The 17,373-nt window shown below is 43.2% G+C and overlaps 1 protein-coding gene across 1 annotated transcript in view; it reads right to left on the bottom strand.

Annotated features, from left to right (window-relative positions):
* LOC149972110 (uncharacterized) overlaps positions 1-17,373 on the bottom strand; it is a 395,887-nt gene that overhangs the window by 41,367 nt on the left and 337,147 nt on the right. The window lies entirely within an intron of this gene.

Genomic DNA, 17,373 nt, shown 5'->3' with positions numbered 1-17,373 from the left:
TCCCATTATGTAAAACACCCTCTACTTGGTTCTCGTGCTTCAAACTCATTAAGAAGCAATTATTTTAGAGTGAAATAAGACTAAATAGTAGCACAGTAGTTGTAGTGCACCCCACTCTCAACACTTACAATTTGCAAAGATTTCAGGGCAATTACAAAAACAAGTTATTGCTGGCATAAATGCCTTTTGTTTATTTTTACTTTATTCACTCTACCCCTCTTTGACCTTTGATCCTCTAATGAACAAAAATATGAATGCAACATCCAACAATTTCAATGATTTTACTGAGTTAGTTCATTATAAGGAAATCCATCAATTGAAGGAAATTCATTAGGCCCCAATCTATGGATTTCACATGACTGGGCATTGGCGCAGCCATGGGTTGGCCTGGTAGAGCACAGGGATACCCACTGGGGAGCCAGGGACACCCACTGGGGAGCCAGGCCCACCCACAATTCAGACAATGGTCTGTGTAGCCATGGGCTGTAACATAGTAACATAATTCAACTCAAAATATGCTATTCAATTCTTTAAATGTATTGTGTTAGTCTTATGTTTCTTAGGACCTTCATTAACTAATTAATCATGGATTTATTTGTCTAGCCAGCTCATATAATTAGCCTACCAGAACATATCTGACAACGTTTTGAGTATCCAAATACAAGTAGGCAAACTGCTAACTTATGGCCTAAACTCACCAAAGGCAAGCATGCGAGGCATGTGCCTGGTTTATTTTAGAATGCATCGTTTTTAATTCTAATGACCCAACCGAAACCGGGCTGGCGGGTTATCCTCTGACGCATTTTGGCTCTTTTGAATTGGAAGAGGTAGCTAATGGTTGAAGCTTTACCATACATACTAAATTAGACCAACTATCAGCAAAGATGATTGGAGATATGGACTATCATGCAAGCATACAGTCACTGCTCTGCCTGTTCTGTCCTTTCCACCCACCTTGCTCTGCTTTCTCCGGCCGCCCGGAGAAAAGCAGTGGAGGGTCTGACTTTAAACTGACTACAACAACCGGGTCAAAGTTTAATGCCTCTTGCTCCTTCCCGGCAAAAGCAATGGCTATATAAAAGGTGAATACCGACAAGAAATAAGTAAAATAGGGCTGTTTGAAAGAAACATTGCCCAATTTATTTACAGGCAGAATACCGGGAGTCCTATGTGAAAGTAGTATAGGAAACAGGCGTTCTCGGTACTGCATTTCAACACCCTTATATTGTGTGCATGCATGCATCTGTTCATGCTCGTGATAGACCTGCCTATGTGTCCTATGTTGACATATGTGTCTACTGTCTAACAGAGCATCTCTGGAGGAACATTATGGAACATTAAATGTGGCTGACACTGCTGTCGGCAGCAAACATCTCACCTTCACCCTCAAGAAGGTAAGTCATGAAAGTGACACCATTGCATAATAAGCCACTGAAAGGGACAATGTGTGATTTGTGTGCAACAAATGCTGCCTTCACAGTCCTGTCTTTTCAAATGGAGCAGTCTCTTTTATCCAGAGTCCTTTTCATTTTCTTCTCACTTGTAGTCCAGTCAGAATGATTCATGAGGAACGTGAGTGTGTGGGTGACTGTGGGTTGGTGAGGTCAACTTTCCATTTGACTACTGACTAATCTGTATTTCTGCAGTAACAGTAACAGAGAGCTTGTCATTGACATTTTACCTCCATCAGTCTGTTCTCCCAAACGTAGATGTTTACACAAAATACGAGCGTACCAGTTAAAGTTGACACTGCAGTGTTGCCACTGTGTATAATCTGTAATGGTGCATGCAGAAGAGGACCAATGTCACAGGAAATGCCGTGTTTTGATCATGATCATTTTTGACTGTTGTTTAGGCTTTGTGTTATAACCCCAGATAAAGGTCGAACTCCCAAATCAGTCAGCGACTGACTCTTGTGTCTTGTGTCTTGTATCAGCCAGCACCCTTCGAAACATGCTTCAATTATCAATAAGTTGCATGGATATTGCCGTTTTAAAAAACAATACCATTGGTTTTGCACGGGACACTGATGGTGCAAGGCCAAGCTAGGTTTGGGTAAGGCTCCGTCACATGCAGAGAGACTGATGAGGGTCTGCTGGGTAAATCCCCTGGACTACAGTGTGAGCTGGAGGAAGCAGTGCCAAGGTCAACATTGATTACAGGTTTGACAATAGAAAAGCTATTTTTTTGCACGAGGTCGCTTAATAATACTCCAATGAGAAGTATCTCTCTCTCTCTCTGCCTCCCTCTCCTCTCTCTTCCTGTCCTTTCTCAATGATCTCCTTCAGTCGGAGCAGCAACAGCGGCGGCAGCAGGCAGAGCGTGATCACCACGAGGAGAGGAAGAAGCTGAGGAGGTCCGTAGGACACCAGTCGAGTGAGAGAGGTAGAGGGGGATTTAGAGGCAGAGGTGGGAGTAGAGGTGGATTTAGAGGGAGGGGTGGGAGTAGAGGTAGTGGAACTACTCTGTGACACTACTGAGATTAAGAATCCCAAAGTCAAATGATTCAAAATCTGTTTGAATCATGTCTTTTGTGCAGCTGCTCACAGCCATTTCCCAACTTAATTTGTGGCAGAATGACACTTTGTTACCGTCTGGGAGTCGAGCGGTTGTGATGCAAAAGTGAGCTGATCGATTGTGACCTGTCCTGTAACACAGTTATGAAGATATATTGGTGGAGCTGCTATGAAAGGATACAGTGTGTATTATCTATTGATTGCAAAATGTTGTGATTGTGTGGTGTATGCAGTTTGTGCATCCACATATGTGCACTTTTGTGTGTGCCTTCAGAAAGTATTCATACTCCTTGACTTATTCCACATTGTGTTTCAGCCTGAATTCAACATTTATTAAATTGTTTTCTTCTCACCCATCTACACACACACTACCCCATAATGACAAAGTAAAAACGTGTTTTTGATGTGTGTCCATGAGAAGCTCCTGACATTCACTGTGTTCTTTTTTTACTTCACAATCCTAATTTTCCTCAGACTGAACATGTCTGTGTTATGCTCCGTGCTTGACACATAAACAATGTGTACTAAACTTATGTGTACTAAACCCTGGTCTGTTGAAAAAAAGCTATCCACAAATAAGTCCAACAGTTGGACACAAGGTCTCAGTTGTATGGGGAAAGTTGTATTTTATTAACTGACATACCATTTATAATGATTAGCACCCGAAAATACATGTCCATACACTGTCATGTCCAACAACTCTAAAGGGCTTCACAAATATATTTTACTTCCTTGGTATGACATTAGTATTCCTTGGTATGACTTTCTGTAGATATTAAACAGCCACTATTTCACTCCAGTCCAGACAGATTAAAAAAGGAGGGAAGAGGGACAAAAAGGTGAAGACAAGTCCTGAGAACATGGAGCCCCAATTCTTGGAAGTAGCTTTCTCCGTTTGACCTCTCATCCCCCTGGTTCACACTTGGCTGGCCCTCCTGTCTCCTGCCCTGGCCTTTTTGAAATGGGAGGTGCTGTGCAATTCACCCCGACCCCCTCCCTAAAACACTGCTGCCTGGGGCCTCAAACCATGAGGCTTTAGGCACCGTCTGCCTCCCTTGCTCTTCCTTCCCACCTGTTTGGTGCTTGACCCTCTACCCTCACTAGTCCCACCAAGAATTGTTAAACTCATTTTACTTTGCCCAGCTCATCGTGAGTGGAGTATGACATACAAATGTAATCCAAATATTAGATGTCTAAAGAAAGTTTAAGCTATGCCTTCTAGTCTCCATTGTTGGTTGCTGCAGAGTGAGATGTGCAACAGGCGAAACAAAGGATAACCGTTCAACTCATGTAATGCAAAATACTATGACAAATCAACTTCCTAACTCTTAAATGTCTGCAAATCTCCTATTGACGTCAATGCATTTACTCAAACTTCCAAGTTATGCAAGCATATCTCAAGATTCAATGAAATCATTCAAAAGGAAGGCCTTGACCATATAGTCATGTGTATAGTAAAACTGAAAAAATAGAGTGCAGTCAGAGACAGAAATAATGAGGGGTATTGAGTGTCTTTGAGGAGTTGAGGCTTGTGGTTTTCATACAATAATGACATACATTTCAGTTGGTGAAGAACAGGGGACTCTTTCTTCATGGCACAGTTGTGTGGGGTGGTGGTTAAGGGGTGCATGGGCAGTGGGTAGATGATGTAGATCTGAACAATGGAGATGCAGTAGCTTCCCTAGCCTTTTGTATCTTAACCACTGTTGTGTGCTGTCAGAGGGTCACATAGCTGATCGCCCCGGCCTGCTTTTTCTCATTGTTTGGCAAGAAAAGAGGGAAAGAAAGTGAGAGGGTGACTGCGTGTCACCACCAATCATATTTACGTAAGAGGCGCATTCCAAGCTGTCAACTGAGATATTAAAAAGTGAACTTTGGAGAAATGTATTTCATTCAGGCCTGAGGTTGTGTTTGTCGTTTGATAACTTATCCTCAGACAGCTAACTGATTGATGTGGGAATGGTTAGTCTATCTTTCTCAGGTCTGGACAGTGGGTCACGCTTGTTGTTGTTTTGGCAGGATCCTTTTTTTCGCTCAACAAAACCATCACCATGGATACGCCAGATCTAGGCCACAGGAAGTGGGTCAAGCTAAGTTGGCACTTCCTGTAGCACATCACTCTTTTTCCAAGATATTACAAAGAAAGGAAAATGCATAAATAACCAATAGGATGCATTTCTGTTTAGGCTGTCTAAAATCAGCTCAGAGCATTGTATTAATCTGTTACCTCTGACCTTTTTTGGCAGTTGTATGCATACTGCTTACTTGAATTGTATTTTGTGTTATTTTGAATACTCCATCTGCCAATTAACTGACCTGCTTAACTAATTCATGCTTGAAAAGTTGGGATGTGTCTCCTTTGAATACGTTCAAACGAGCTTCCAAATAATGTGTGAAAGATTGTTTCACCACAATCCCATCATTAATTTATTGGAATAGTATTTGATCGAATCACCAAATCATGATATTTATTGGGGCGGCAGGTAGCCTAGTGGTTAGAGCATTGGGCCAGTAACTGAAAGGTTGCTGGATCGAATCACCGAGCTGACAAGGTTGTTCTGCCCCTGAACAACGCAGTTAACCCATGTCATTTAAAAAAAGAATTTGTTCTTAACTGACTTGCCTAGTTAAATAAAGGTTATATCTCTTGAACTACTGCCACACTGACTCATTCACAGCAAGACGAGCAGTAACTTCCTCAGGCAACCAAAATGGGCATTTTTACCAGCATGCACTGCTTCAGCGGTCCAAAGCCGTCCAGACAAAAGAAGCCGAGGTGGGTCTGCTTTCACAGAGTAATCCCCTCCACTGTGTGCTTGAATGGGCTTCCCTGAGAAGCGACCTCACACACGTCACCATCTGAGCTCTGATGTTGGTGTGTGAAGTGAAGAGCAGGGGCCAGGGGGGAGAGGGTGATTTTTAGGAAAAACATAACATTTTTACTTCTGACTGCTTTTTGACCCTGGGTAGTTTTTTCATCATCACTTGACCATTCTGTGTCAGCGCTTTCAAAGATAGGTCCTCTGAGCATATGGAGAATTTTATTGGTTTAATGAGCAATCCAGGGTTCAAATGACAATGGTGTTCCTTTCTTGGCCCTATGTAAACTTCAGCCCGTGCCCAAGTAATTAGCAGTGACATTGTGTGGGAATGTTAGAAATGCTGAAGATTGAACTGTGTAGCCTACTTATGCTTATAGGTGTGTGGACAAATCCCAATGAGACCAATTCAGACGTAGGACATTTTCCGCCTTTCCTAGGCCATGGTTCCCTTGCGCACACAAAATAAATGTAATTTAACCCCAGAAAACAAACCTAATGGGTGGTCTTTATTAGCAAGGAGTTTTTATTAAATTCGTTTTTCTGTTCATATCTCTGAAGCAATCCCTTTAAATATGGTGTACCTTTTTCATTTGATTGTGACAAGACTTGAATGTAGACTAGAGAATGCTTTCAGAATATAGAGGGAGAGCCATGAAACATGTATATTTGTCTCCATTTCAGAACTCATGGTTAGATTTAAAAAGAGTCTGATTTTACGTTTAGGGAATAATCATGAATCCCACTTAATGGAAAAATAGAGCCTTTACGCACAAACAAAAGAAAGGTGGTTTGATTCATTTAGAAAATTGCCACATGTAGTTTGTTGGAAGTAGTATAGCCTACAATATAATTATATTATGGAGAATAGTATGACAAATATACCTTAATTACCCTCACTGATGTGCCAAGTCTTGCACGTGGGCCAAGTTTTAAAGTAATGGTTTGTGCTCCATAAGGATTTAATAAGCCTGCATTTTTACTTCAATTTGTATTTGGCCTTTGTTAAACAGTATACACTATTTCTTGACCCTGAGCCACAACCACAAGGACGTGACAGCGTTTACAGAGAAAACAAAAGTTAGGCTAAATAAAACAATGGAATGATACAAATGTAGAGAAGGGAACATAAACTAAATTGGCAGTAAAATATACATAGTTATTACTTATGGTCGCTACCGATAGTGACTAATAAAATTTACCATAGGCTATAGCCTAGGCATTTAAGGAAACAGGAAAAGTCGGAATATTATTCAAACATTTTAGAGAGCACGAATGTTACTCTTTGCCTTGTCATCCAATTTGGCTAATGTATCTAAAAATGTATCGCTGCAAGTTGTAAAGCCATGCAATTAAAATGCTGCATAATGGTCTGAATTTTCCCCAATGTCAATAAGGTCTTCCAAGACTGTAGAACATGTAGTAATTCATAAAGAGAGGGAGAGAGCTTTTTTGGAGGGAAACACTTTTGTCTCTTCATCTCTCACTCTCCGATCCCTCTTTTGTCTCAACTCCTGGGAGTCCAGAAGGATGGGTGGAGCGAAATGTGCTGATGTGGGGCATTTTTCCCAACTTTCCAACATGGCATTTGGCTGGAGAGAATGATCTCACTGCCGTCTGGGCATCTCTCCTACGTCGCCAGTAGAGAACCCAAACTGCTCGACCCCTACGCACCGTTAAGTAGTCATAAAATATATCCCATGAAAAAAGTAGCTTTTCCGCTCTGTCCCTGCCATACCGCAAATCTAACTTTGATGACTCTGACTTGAAAGGCCCAGGGAGGGACGGCTCAGAGATGAAAGCATTGTGACCGTCAACCAGGGCAGGGAGACATGCTGAGTTGGCAGAAAAGGCCTGCACAAGGCTTCCTTATGCAACTCATGGCCCACTACAGTGGGCTGGGTGGCATGGATTGGTAGTAAAGGTTGAATATGTCCAGTCAAGTGTCACAAAATCCAACCTGACTGTTTCACTGTGATCTGGTTTTAACCATTGACTGAATAGCCTCCTTGCAGCAAAGCAAATTCATGAATTATCCTCAAAATAAAACTTGAGTTAAACAAGGATGGACCACAAACATGTCAAGAAGTGAAATTAGATTGAGCTCCCCTCCACTCTTTTAAACAGTTGTTTTCTACCTTCGACTGAGTTACAGGTGCAGCTCTGTAAATTTGAGTATGCGTACATACTATTGAGCATTGAGCAAATGTGCATTGCTGTGCTTTCATAATGAATGTTGGTGTGTGAGGCTGCTTTCTAGGAGTTGTTGATTGGTGAATAGTCTTTATCGATCCCCGAAGGTGAAATCTATCACTTGGTATTCGTGACAGTCTGTCTAGATACATATACTTTAGCTGGTATCCTTGGTAGCACAGATGGCATTCTGAACTATAGTCAGTGCAGTGTCGTGAGCTGCTTTGACCGTCACCCCTAATGGTTCTCATGTCCTGGCATGACCCCAATGGGACTTGGGACAAGCGTTCAGGCAATGATCATAGGGATAAACATTCCTCCTTACACACACAGATGGACTTCAGAAACATTAAGGTTTTTCAGCCCAACACACGCTTAGTTACTATGTATGTACACTGAGTATACAAAACATTAGGAACATCTTCCTAATATTGAGTTGCACCCCCCTTTGCCGTCAGAACATCCTCAGTTTGTTGGGGCATGGACTCTACAAGGTGTCGAAAGAGTTCCACAGGGATGCAGGTCCATGTTGATTCCAATGCTTCCCACAGTTGTGTCAAGTTGGCTGGCTGTCCTTTGGGTGGTGGACCGTTCTTGAAACACATGGAAAACTGTTAAGCATGAAAAACCCAGCAGCGTTGCAGTTCTTGAAACACTCAAACTGGTGTATCTGACACTTACTACCATACTCCGTTTCAAACTTTTGTCTTGCCCGTTCCTCCTCTGAATGGCACATATACACTGAGTATACCAAACGTTAGGAACATCCTCCTAATATTGAGTTGCACCCCGCCCTTTAGAACTCCCTCAATTTGTTGGGGGATGGACTCCATAAAGTGTCGAAAGTGATCCACAGGGATGCTGGCCCATGTTGACTCCAATGCTTCCCACAGTTGTAAAGTTGACTGGATGTCCTTTGGGAGGTAGACCATTTTTGATACCCACGGGAAACTGTTGAGCTTGAAAAACCCAGCAGCGTTTCAGTTCTTGACACAAACCGGTGTGCCTGGCACCTACTACCATACCCCGTTCAGTTAAATATTTTGTGTTGCCCATTAACCCTCTGAATGGCACACGTACACAATCCGTGTCTCAATGCTTAAAAATCCTTATTTAACCTGTCTCCTCCCCTTCATTGACACTTATTGACATCCAATAAGGGATCATAGACTGAAAGCTATGTCATGGAAAGAGCAGGCGTTCCTAATGTTTTGTACACTAGGTCACACACTGAATAGTGAATCAAACAGATGTCTGTACATGTGCATAGCCCTGGGTGAGGAAGGGTTACTGGAAGAGGAGGGAGGGAGGTTGTACGGTTGTAGCCTAAAATGGCCTCCTTTCCTCGCTTCAAGTTTACTTTTGGTAGCCGCGCCAACCCCCAACAACACGTCTCACGTTTTGTGTGACTGGGGGACTAATTAGTGGAACATCCTCCATTCCTGTTTGTTCCCTTTCCCAATTAATGAATAGTTCTAACATCCCATTGACACACTTCCACACCCCCCTACACACTCCTCCACAAATGAATAACACTGGAACTTCAGAGATTGTTTAGAACAAGAGGGTGGGGTTAACAAAATAAATATTTGGCAATTTCCCACTAACATCGCATGCCAGGAGCACCTGAATTGAAGACAATGCGTGCTCATCATGGGATGGTTGGGAAATAGGGGCTCGGGCATAGTCAAAACTTAATGGCATGTGTGTATGCGAAGGAAATACCAAAGAGATGAGGTGTGCATGTGATCTCTGAAGTCACGCATGGAGAGAATGTACAGTGAGGGAAAAAAGTATTTGATCCCCTGCTGATTTTGTACGTTTGACCACTGACAAAATGATCAGTCTATAATTTTAGTGGTAGGTTTATTTGAACAGTGAGAGACCGAATAACAACAACAAAAATCAGGAAAACGCATGTCAAAAATGTTATAAATTGATTTGCATTTTAATGAGGGAAATAAGTATTTGACCCCTTCTCAATCAGAAAGACTTCTGGCTCCCAGGTGTCTTTTATACAGGTAACGAGCTGAGATTAGGAGCACACTCTTAAAGGGAGTGCTCTAATCTCAGTTTGTTACCTGTATAAAAGATACCTGTCCACAGAAGCAATCAATCAGATTCCAAACTCTCCACCATGGCCAAGACCAAAGAGCTCTCCAAGGATATCAGGGACAAGATTGTAGACCTACGCAAGGCTGGAATGAGCTACAAGACCATCGCCAAGCAGCTTGGTGAGAAGGTAACAACAGTTGGTGTGATTATTCGCAAATGGAAGGAACACAAAATAACTGTCAATCTCCCTCGGCCTGGGGCTCCATGCAAGATCTCACCTCGTGGAGTTGCAATGATCATGAGAACGGTGAGGAATCAGCCCAGAACTACACACGAGGTGAGATCTTGCATGGAGCCCCAGACCGAGGGTGATTGACCGTCATCTTGAACTTCCTTTCATTTTCTAATAATTGCGCCAACAGTTGCCTTCTCACCAAGCTGCTTGCCTCTTGTCCTGTAGCCCATCCCAGCCTTGTGCAGGTCTACAATTTAACCCTGTTGTCCTTACACAGCTCCCTGGTCTTGGCCATTGTGGAGAGGTTGGAGTCTGTTTGATTGTGTGGACAGGTGTCTTTTATACAGGTAACGAGTTCAAACAGGTGCAGTTAATACAGGTAATGAGTGGAGAACAAGAGGTCTTCTTAAAGAAAAACTAACAGGTCTGTGAGAGCCGGAATTCTTACTGGTTGGTAGGTGATCAAATACTTAATGTCATGCAGTAAAATGCAAATTAATTACTTAAAAATCATACAATGTGATTGGATTTTTGTTTTAGATTCCGTCTCTCACAGTTGAAGTGTACCTATGATAAAAATTACAGACATCTACATGCTTTGTAAGTAGGAAACACTGCCGATTTTGCAGGTTATCAAATACTTGTTCTCCCCACTGTACATGCCCGTGTTTGGAGGAGGAGGAATGCTGCCTATGACCCCAAAAACACCATCCCCACCATCAAACATGGAGGTGGAAACATTATGCTTTGGGGGTGTTTTTCTGCTAAGGGGACAGGACAACTTCACCGCATCAAAGGGACTATGGACGGGGCCATGTTCCGTCAAATCTTGGGTCTGAACCTCCTTCCCTCAGCCAGGGTATTGAACATGGGTCGTAGATGGGTATTCCAACATGACAATGACCCAAAACACACGGCCAAGGCAACAAAGGAGTGGCTCAAGAAGAAACACATTAAGGTCCTGGAGTGGCCTAGCCAGTCTCCAGACCTTAATCCCATAGAAATTATGTGGAGGGAGCTGAAGGTCCGAGTTGCCAAACGTCAGCCTCAACCTTAATGACTTGGAGAAGATCTGCAAAGAGGGGTGGGACAAAATCCCTCCTGAGATGTGTGCAAACTGGTGGCCAACTACAAGAAACGTCTGACCTCTGTGATTGCCAACAAGGGTTTTGCCACCAAGTACTAAGTCATGTTTTGCAGAGGGGTCAAATACTTATTTCCCTCATTAAAATGCAAATCAAATTATAACATTTTTGACATGCGTTTTTCTAGATTTTGTTGTTGTTATTCTGTCTCTCACTGTTCAAATAAACGTACCATTAAAATTATAGACTGAACATTTCTTTGTCAGTGGGCAAACGTACAAAATCAGCAGGGGATCAAATACTGTTTTCCCTCACTGTGCATGCCAAAAAGGGAGCTGAAGCAGGATTGTAATAAATTGAATTTGTGCTGAATTCCTACAGCAGATGTGTTTGTCCAGCATGCCGCAACTCATTGTTGAGTGGTAATGAAGAGTTGTATTGCCTTTAGGGGGATCAAATTCTAAACCCTACAGTACAAATATAATGTATATAAAACTCTGGCCAGTTTATTAGGTACACCACCCCATTCACAAATGTATTGCTCCTTCAAACAGTGAGTCGGGTGGCCATGGCTTGCTATATAAAGCAGACAGGCATCAAGGAATTAAATTACTGTTTGATTGAACATCAAAATGGCAAAACAATTGACCTAAGTGACTTTGAGCGTGGTATGATCGTCGGTGTCAGGCGTGCCGGTTCCAGTATCTGAGAAACGTTTGCCCTTCTGGGCTTTTCATGCACAACAGTTTCTAGGGTTTACTGAGAAGGTTGCGACAAACAAAAAACATCCCGTCAGCAGCAGTCCTGTGGGCAAAATTGCAAGAATCGTGCAAGCTAACGGGCGGGCCACAAACAGGCAAATAACAGCGCGGTATAACAGTGGTGTGCAGAACGGCATCTCGGAACGCACAACTCGTCAGTCCTTGTCATTGATGGGCTATTGCAGTAGACAGCACCGGGTTGCACTCTTATCAGCTAAAGTCAAGGCCCCTTCCTGCCTGGTGTCAACGTTATAGGCTAGTGGTGGTGGTGTAATGGTGTGGGGAATGTTTTCCTGGCACACATTAGGTCCCTTGATAACAATTGAGCCGCGTTGCCATGCCCCGAATAATTCAGGCTGTTCTGGAGGCAAAGGGGGGTCCGACCTGGTACTATACTGAACAACAATATAAACGCAACAATTGAAACAATTTTACTGAGTCAATTTACTCAGTCAATTGAAATAAATAAATTGGGGCCTAATCTATGGATTTCACATGACTAGGCAGGGGCACAGCCATGGGCCCACCCACTGGGGAGCCAGGACCAGCCAATCAGAATTATTATTTTCTTCACAAAGGGGCTTTATTACAGACAGAAATATTGCTCAGTTTCATCAGCTGTCCCGGTGGCTTTGTCTCAGACAATCCCGCAGGTGAAGAAGCCAGATATAGAGGTCCTGGGCTGGCATGGTTACACGTGGTGTGCTGTTGTGAGGCTGGTTGGACGTACTTCCAAATTCTCCTAAGCAACGTTGGAGGCAGCTTATGATAGAGAAATGAACGTTAAATTCTCTGGCAACCACGGTGAACATTCCTGAAGTCAGCATGCCAATTGTACTCTGCCTCAAAACTTGAGACATCTGTGGCATTGTGTTGGCATTGTGTTGTGTGACAAACTGTACATTTTAGAGTAGTCTTTTATTGTCCCGAACACAAGGTGCACCTGTGTAATGATCATGCTGTTTAATTAGCTTCTTGATATGCCACAACTGTCAAGTGGATGGATTATCTTGGCAAATGAGAAATGTTCACTAACAGGGATATAAACAAATTTGTGCACAACATTTCAGAGAAATAAGCTTTTTGTGCCTATGAAAAATTGCTGGAATATTTTATTTCAGCTCATGAAATATGGGACCTACATGTTTTATATTTTTGTACGGTATAGATGGGTGTATGTGTGGTCTGGGTCAGTGTACCCTTGTGGATGTTTGTGTCTATGTGGGTGTGCCTGTGTTTATGCTTGGATGTGTTTTGAGTGTGTGTGTTTTTGTACAATCATTTCACAGAATCTCTTTCAAGGAATCTCAATTCAATTTTAATTCAACTTTATTCTTCACCTATTAACATTGCAGACAACAGCAAACAACATGATAAATGCACTTTCACCGGGTGAAATCCTGGTGACCAGGCAGAAAAGGTGACTCAACACTATTGGATAAGTACCGCCGCCCTGCGTCATCCATTGACTTATGCGGTACATGTGATTGTGTGTACACAATGATTCCTGCTCGGGTTTCATAAGCAATCTTGGAGCAGAGGAGCAGAGGAAAATTGCCGGGTGGAAAATCCAACCCTAACAGTTTTAGGTCCAACCTTTTGTGTTGCGTGAAATCATCTGTCTCTCTCTCTTTAAATGTGCTGTGTTTATTTTCATGCCTTATTTTATTATATAGTCACCAGAGCAATAGGAACGACCTAGATCAGCTACCCACTCTCCCAGATCTGTGTGTATGAGAGAGAATGATAAAAGCAAGTAGTATCTAACCAAACTGCAACTGAGGGTATTCCATTAGCAAAGGGGAAAGGTTAAATGATTGTCTAACACATTGTACAACTAATGCAGGGCTGATAATAGTTGGTCATTCAAACAACTAACTCTACTTCGGCTCAAGATGATCACATTGGGTAAAGGTTTCTGCCAAATTATTATATTCTAAGATGTTTATTACAAAGGGGCTTTTAACTAGTGACGCAGTGTCATAGCTAATATGTTACTAGAGCATGATGTACACACGAGGCTGAGAGTTATTGAGTGCAAAGATGGGAACACTGCTGTATCAGTCCACACTCAGCAATAGTCAAACACACCTCATCACTGCCAAATGGTCATTAGGTCAGACTGCATTAATTGGCTCACCTCATAAGATCTCATCTTACCTGCCTGAGATCAGACTTAATTATTTTATCAAATCAGGCAATTGCTTTGTAAATGTATAGTCATTTCATAATGTAGCCTAACAATTATTTTATTGTACCTTTCATTTAACTAGGCAAGTCGGTTAAGAACAAATTCTTATTTACAATGATGGCTTACCGGGGAACAGTGGGTTAACTGCCTTGTTCAGGGGCAGAACAACAGCTCTGGGATTTGATCCAGCAACCTTTCGGTTACTGGCCCAACGCTCTAACTACTGTGCTACCTGCTGCTCCATGGCTGTATCCATGTTGTCTTGATCTGGCTCTAATGTTAAGACTTGTGAAAGAGTTCATGTCTCTTTTCCATTGCAGTCCATGTGTGGATGCAATTATTGTTGTTGTGACAGCAGTCCCAGCTCAGACTAATCTTGTTTTGTTCAACAGAGCTCTACTACTTAATGGGAAGAGAGGGATAGATAAAGAGACAAAAAATAAGGAAATGTGGGTCAACTTTAGAGCGTTGTGACCTTGTGTCAGTATGTGTGACACGTAGGCAAACTGTTTACACCACAGACTCACAGGAGATATACACAATTTATTAGGTACACCCATCTAGTACTGGGTCGGACCCCCTTTTCCTCTAGAACAGCCTGAAATCTCTGGGGCATGGAAATGTTGCTCAATTGGTATCAAGGGACCTAACGTGTGCCTGGAAAAACATTCTCCACCAGCCTGTACCAGGCAGCATGGAGCCATGAACTCATTCTGCTTACACCAAATCCTGACTCTGCCATCAGCATGACGCAACAGACGCCAGGATTCGTCCGAGCAGGCAATGTTTTCCCACTCCTCAATTGTCCAGTGTTGGTGATCGCGTGCCCACTGGAGCCACTTCTTGTTTTTAGCTGATAGGAGTGGAACCCGGTGTGGTAGTCTGCTGCAATAGTCCATCCGTGACACAAAATTACGAGTTATGCGTTCCGAGATGCCGTTCTGCACACCACTGTTGAACTGCGCCGTTATTTGCCTATTTGTGGCCCGCCTGTTAGCCTTCCCGATTCTTGCCATTCTCCTTCATCCTCTCATTAACAAGCTGTTTTTGCCCACAGGACTGCCACTGACTGGATTTGTATTGTTTGTCACACCATTCTCTGTAAACCCAAGAGACTGTTGTGCATTGAAAGCCAAGGAGGTCGGACGTTTCTGAGATACTGGAACTGGCGTGCTTGCCACCGATGATCATACCATGCTCAAAGTCTCTTATGTCACTCGTTATGCCCATTCGAATGTTCAATCGGACAGTAACTGAATTCCTTGATGCCTGTCTGCCTGCTTTATATAGCAAGCCACCTGACTCACTGTATGTAAGAGCGAACCATTTTTTTGAACCTAACAAACTGGCCACTGAGTGTTCTTGGCATGGCCAATACAACACTAAACATACGACGCAGACCTCCAGCCAGGATAATTATTCAAGGCACAAGAACAGTGTGTGTTCTTTAACAGGTAGTTTGGGTGTACTGTTAAGGTGAGATGAGGATGCATATTGTGAAATAGGAACGACATTCACATGTAATTGGAAGGTCAAGTTAACATTCAAATGCTAAATCCTCCCTTAGGGAAAAGATTGCAGTCAAAGTTCAGTATAACTGTGCAGGCCAGTTAAGTTTTTCCACACTGATTTCGACAAACCATTTCGGTATGGACCTTGCTTTGTGAACAGGGGCAATGTCAGGCTGAAACAGGAAAGGGCCTTCCCCAAACTGTTGCCACAAAGTTGGAAGCACAGAATCGTCTAGAATGTCATTGTATGCTGTAGTGTTAAGCTTTCCCTATACTGTGCCGAGCATGGAGACAGTGACACTGAAGCATGCATGAGAGCACCAGCTGTTCCAGATGACTGTGTGATCACAGTAGCCAAGGGGAGTATGACCTTTTTAACAGGTCAACATTCAGACAAATTACCAGGACATGGTCAGTGCATGCTCTTAAGTACAACTGGCAAGTGTCTTCACTGACATGTTCAACCTCTCCCTGACTGAGTCTGTAATGCCTACATGTTTCAAGCAGACCGCCATACATAGTCCCTGTGCCCAAGAACGCCATGGTAACCTGCTTAAATGTCTACCACCCCATAGCACTCAGGCCTGTAGCCATGAAGTGCTTTGAAAGGGTGTTGTCATGACCAACATCATCCCAGAAAACCTAGACCCACTACAATTAGCATACCACCCCAACAGATCCACAGATTACACAATCTCCATTGCACTCCACACTGCCCTTTCCCACTTGAACAAATGGTACACCTACGTGAGAATGCTGTTTGTTGACTACAGCTCAGCGTTCAACACCATAGTGCCCTTCAATCTCATCACTAAGCTAAGGACCCTGGGAATAAACACCTTCCTCTGCAACTGGATCCTGGACCTCCTGACGGGCCGCCCCCAGGTGGTAAGGGTAGCCAACAACACATCTGCCACGCTGATCCTCAACACGAGGGCCCCTCAGGGGTGCGAGCTAATTCCCATCCTATAGCCCCTGTTCACCCATGACTGCGTGGCCACGCACGACTCCAACACCATCATCAAATTTGAGTGGGGCATTCCTTTGCCTCAACTCAGGGTCACTATGGCTGTACACTCCATATCCCACGAACCTGGCATTCTAAACAAGCAGATAAATGTCTGGTAAATAAATTAGCCCTCAACCTGAGGCCTACTTCCTTCTCAGGAATGTGTACTTCTAAGGGTAGGTGGGCGTCCATCCACCAGAACAAGATGAGAAGCGAGGGTAGGGGCAGCGACGGGGCTTCTCGCCACTGGAGCATAGCAGATTGTGTTGCCTTCTATTGTGTTGCCTTCTATTCCCCCACCCCTTCTTTATATTTTCAACTTTTGTATTCCATTGAGAAAAACAGTGCACCTCTTGGTTTTGAGGCCTAGTTTAAAGAATTACTTAATATGCTAGCAGGCGGTAAATGTGGAAGTCTGAATGGAAACTAACTCATGGTCATGAAAAGAGAAGATGCCAATTTGATTGTGGCCCATTTTTGTCTGGAGAATGCATTTCACACAACCGCAGTCTTCATGATGCGTTACATTTCCTATGAGAGGCTTTGAACTGAAACCCATATGACCAGCCTCTTATAAATGTAATGGAAAAAGTACCTAACTCTCATGCTTGAGAAAAAGTAAAGATACTATCAGGTATGAAGGTAAGACCCAGATGCAGTCACGTCGAATTAACAATGGTTTAATAATCCAACGGGCAGGCAATATACAGGTCAAGGCAGGCAGTCGTCAGTAAACAAGAGGTGGGGCAACAGTACAGGTCGGCAGGCAGGCCCAGGGGCAAACAGAGTGGTCAGGCAGGCGGGTTCAGAGTCAGGAGAGGCAAGGGTCAAACCCAGGAAGGTGAGAAAAAGAGACTGGGAAATGCAGGAGCTGAGAACAAAAACGCTGGTTGACTTGACAAACAAGACGAACTGGCAACAGACAAACAGAGAACACAGGTATAAATACACGGGATAATGGGGAAGATGGGCGACGCCTGGAGGAAGGTGGAGACAAT

This window comes from Oncorhynchus mykiss, chromosome 25 (assembly GCF_057628025.1).
Source record: "Oncorhynchus mykiss isolate SJ-2025 chromosome 25, ASM5762802v1, whole genome shotgun sequence".
Classification (NCBI taxonomy): domain Eukaryota; kingdom Metazoa; phylum Chordata; class Actinopteri; order Salmoniformes; family Salmonidae; genus Oncorhynchus; species Oncorhynchus mykiss.
The sequence above is the reverse complement of the archived record's forward strand: the minus strand, read 5'-3'. Positions and strand labels throughout refer to the sequence as shown.